Source organism: Lynx rufus, unplaced genomic scaffold, assembly GCF_022079265.1.
Source record: "Lynx rufus isolate CCGP_SWC_20201006 ecotype Redwood Valley unplaced genomic scaffold, mLynRuf1.p SCAF_2, whole genome shotgun sequence".
Classification (NCBI taxonomy): Eukaryota; Metazoa; Chordata; class Mammalia; order Carnivora; family Felidae; genus Lynx; species Lynx rufus.
Genome location: NW_025814834.1, coordinates 210,110,424 through 210,115,077, shown reverse-complemented (window position 1 = coordinate 210,115,077; position 4,654 = coordinate 210,110,424).

The window sequence follows — 4,654 nt, the reverse complement described above, 5'->3', positions numbered from 1 at the left end:
ACTCACCAGATACACTTAAAATGTAAATACGAGCTTCCAGAACAAATGCTACAACACAAAACAGAAACACATGTGCTGCCGGGCGGCAAGCGAGCGCGCGACCGAGCGGGCGGCGCGGGGCCCGGGGCGCGCGCGCCCCCTGCCGGCCGGCGGACCCCGCGGCGGCCCGGTTCCGCCCCCGCCCGCGCCCGCGCCCGGGGGACTGCCGGCCCACCCGAGCCTGCGCCGGGCGCCACGCGGCCACCCTTCACCCGCTCGGGTCCTGCGCCTTCCGCAGGCCGCGCCGCGGGCCCCGGGCCCTCTCCGCGGCGCGTCCTCTGCGCGCCAGAGGTTTCCTTGGGGTTTAGGAACATGTTGGATTGTTTTTCCCCGAGCACGTCTAGACGGGTCACCTGAGGACACTCGCTGGAAAATAGTTACTTTGCTCACGCATCAGCCAACAAGGGACGTGCCCTAATTGAGTGATTGGAATGAAGGATGAATACAATTTGAATACTCTCTTGTGCAGAGAGAAGCTGCGCTTTGGTTGCCTACGGATGCGTCCCCAGTATGTAGCAAGCTGCCGTTACCTGGTAGAGTTACGTGAAGACTTGCCCTATGAGTGAATTAGCCAGTGATTGGTATGCAGGCCAAGGACGCTAGTGTTGATGGAAATTTTTCATAAATATTTGCTAAGTCCCCGGGACACGTAAGGCACACGGTGCTAGGTGCTGGGGATATAAAGCTAGAAGACAAGAGTCCTGTCCTAGCGAAACACGGTGTCTAACGGGACACATAGACCATTAAACAAGTAATCACATGTGTGATAAGTGATGGCGTTCAGGACACGCTACCCCGAAACATGGTACCTCGGCGTGTTGAATATTGTCAGCTAAAGGAGTTTTAAGAAAACCTGCAGAAGCCAGAAAGTCACTGAGAACCCCCCTACCCCCCACCAACCCCCTCCCTCCCAAACCCCTCTTGCCTAAAACAGGTCAGAAAGCCCTCAGGTGAGAAGTGCCCTCCACATCCCAGAAGGAAAGGAACAGCCTCTCTGAAGACAAAAGAACGCCAGGGAGAGTCCCAATAAGTGACCTTTGCTTAGTGTCCCCAGTCACCTACACGTGTGTCATACTCTTTGACCTCCGCTGGTCCTCCAACGCTGTCCACTCGCCATCAAACATGACGGGAAATGCACGGGTCTGTTTCTCTCGGTCTTCATATCCTCATGAAGGCTCTCATGTCACCTAAAACTTAAACTCACGGGGCACCCGACTGGCTCAGTCGGTAGAGCGTGCGACTCTTCATCTTGGCATGGTGGGTTCGAGCCCCACATTAGGTGTAGAGATGACTTCAGTAAACTCAAAGCAAAAATAAACTCGTATGCTTTTCTCCCGTGAAGCTGCCTTTGTCGGCATGATTTTCGGACCCAGCCTAGAACCCTAAAGAAGGTCGAGGAAAGCTCTCTCCTCTCCAACGTAAGCATTGCAGAGTAGCACCCGTGTGGGAACTTTATGCCAAGGAAATTCATCCTCTTCTGAGTTCAGGGAAAGCCTCCTTTAGGAGGTTAAGCCGAGTGACTTTGAGGGTGGGTAAGATTCGCCAGACGAACAGTGATGCGAAGACCAGGGCACGAGGAGGAACAGTGTAGACAAAAGTCCGGGGACCTTGAGAGACCATGTGGAGGGAGAGTGGGGCTGGACGAGAAAAGCAGTGTGGCCAGAGCGGAGGAAGTAGGCAAGAGCTAGATCCTGTAGCACCTGGTGAGCCATACTAAGGGTTGATTTTTCTTAGAAGCTCTGTTTGCTCATCCTGGGAGGGGGATGATGTCCTAGTCTCCCCTCCTATGATATGATCTGAATAGCACAGGGTCTCCTACCGAGGATTTTCAACTGTGCTTCCTTTTGTCTTAGGCAGAGACTGTTACCGGGAAGTTTCATCTTTAGACAACTTCCCAAAGATGGATAAGAGTTCTAGGATTTTTGCAGTTAATTCCTTCTTTAATCCTCAGAGCAAGAAGCAGGAGTCAGGAGGCAACAAATGTCTAAAGCAAAGCAGAGAAACCAAGGGGCCCAAATCTGAGGGGTTTGATCCGTCAAAAGTCTCCGTGTCCGGGGAGCCAGGAGCGACTTTAGGAATGAGAAACCAACTGGTACTTTCCAGAGATTTTTCAGATAGGTCAAGACAGGGAACACAAACACCCTTTGAAAGCCTCTTCTTAATAGACCCGCATTAAGAAAAGATTTCGGAGATTCCACCTTGATGCTTTCATATAAAACAGGAGTAGAACGAACCAGAAAAGCATTTTGCCTAAATATGCCATCAAGTCCCCTTCAGGAAATGGCGTGCTGATGCTTGCCAGGCCTCCGTGGTCGGTTGGGTGTTTATTCTCCAAGCACCCTGTGTGGCCAATTAGGAGAAATACTCATAGTACTTTTAGATTTCAGCCCGCGAGCCTTTTTCTTTTTTCTTTTTTTCTTTTTTTTCTCCTTCCCCATTATAAAGCTTTCTGCCAGCGCAGAAGACAGAGGCGTCAGAAAACACTGATGCAACCAGACGCTGAGATCGGGTTGCATCATGTGATCCTAGGTGTGGTGTGGGTGAAACTGGTTTTTCTTGAGGTCGCGCTGCGCTAGAAAAGCACTTTGGGGATAACACCCGAGAACTGGCCCGACTCGTCGGATGGCAAAAGCCATTTCTGCACGCGCATGCCTCGGTTCCACACCACTCTCCTGGGGAAAGCCGGCGTGGCTTTCGGGGCTGGACCCACCGCTTATGTAATGATTGTGACCCGGGGAGGTTGCACCCGCCAGGCGAGCTGGAAGTGACACTTCCTCCTCCCAGACGTGCTCTGCATCGTATCTCACTTTAATGGAGCCGGTGCTCTGGGGACAGGCCGGTTTGGTGCAAAACTCGAAGAGGAGGAACGAAGAAGGTTCTCCGGGCGCCTCCTAGGTGGCCGGCACCGGGTTACGAGCAGGACACGCAAGGAGCTGTGGAGGCGTGGGTTCCGACTGCCAGCCTGCCATCGCGGGGCCCCACAGCAGGCTGTTTGACCCCTTCTGGTGTTCGATAAAGGCATATGTCAAGTTAGATTGGGCTGTGCTGGGGGCGCCTGGGTGGCTCAGTCGGTTAAGTGTCCGACTTCGGCTCAGGTCATGATCTCACGGTTCGTGAGTTCGAGCCCCGTATCGGTCTCTGTGCTGACAGATTCCGTGTCTCCCTCTCTCTCCGCCCCACCCCGCCGCTAGAGCTCTCTCAGTCTCTCAAAAATAAACATTAAAAAAAAAAAAAAAAAAGATTAGGCTGCGCTGAAGGTCCCTCCCAGAAATGGAATGCTATTCGACTTGACCCCGGAAAGCTACAATGCCAGTGTCTACAAAAAATGACCACTGATCATGAGAAAGATGCTAGTGACCAATGGAAAATTGGTCCCGATGGGCTGTGTTTGTACAGTTGGGTTAGGGGAGGGTGCCATCATTTGGATATTCACCGTCCAACATGGTAGCCATTGGCTACACACGGGCTACTGAGCCCTGGAAATGTGGCTAATGCAAATTAAGCCGTGCTGTAGGCGAACCGACACTGAATTTCAGTCTTCGTCCAATAAAAACAAAGAATGTAAAATACCCCATTACTAATTTTATTCTCTTGATCACACGCTGAAATGATCATCTTTTTGGCATTAGGTTAATGGAGTATTAAAATTAACATCACCTGTTCCGTTTTTACTCTTTCCGATGTGGCGACCACAAAATTTAAAATTGCTTAGTTAAAATGCTGTGTGGTTCACGCTTTGTTTCTATTGGACGACGCTACCTTTGAAAGCACAGCTGGAAAGCCAGTAACTTGCTCCGGACCCAACACTCTCCCGAGTTTTCCCATCTGTTAAATGGCAAGCTGGAGCTTGCACTAAATGTCTTTTAGGGTTACTTGTGGAGGAATATTCCCTGGTCCTGAGAACAGTAGGTGATGGGGATCCTTGTCCTAATGTTTGGAAAGGTGTTTTCTGGGAGAGGAAACCCCTCCAGCTCTATTTCTGCCAGGGAGCCATGACATTTTAGAATCCAAAGGATCTTTAAATATTATCATTGGACTTTTAAGCCGCCCTGTCTGCAAGGCCCTCCCAGGCCTGTGGTTTTATTCACCTTTGTTTTTCCAGCAAGCACCCAGGGCAGCCTGACAGGAGCATGCTTTCCGTGTAGCTTTGTTGACCTGTGTGCTTCCCAGAGGAAGAAGGGAAGCCCAGAGAAGCTCTGAAACCACCTGAGGCCACAGAATCGGCCACACGGTGGCCGGTAAGCAAGCCACTTCAGGAAACCCTTGGCGTGGTCCCCGAAACACGGAATTTCAGGGGCGCCTGGGTGGCTCAGTCGGTTAAGTGTCCGACTTTGGTTTAGGTCATGATCTCCGGGTTCGTGGGTTCGAGCCCCGCGTCGGGCTCTGTGCTGACAGCTCGGAGCCTGGTGCCTGCTTGAGATTCTGTGCCCCCCTCGCTCTCTGCCCCTCCCCCGCTGATGCTCAGTCTCTCTCTCTCTCTCTCTCAAAAATAAATAAACATTAAAAAAAAAAAAAGAAGCAGAATCTCAGGCTCGGCCCCAGATCTGTTGAATCTGAATCTGCATTTTTATCAAGATCCCACAGATGATTTCTATGTAACTCAAAGTGTGGAAAG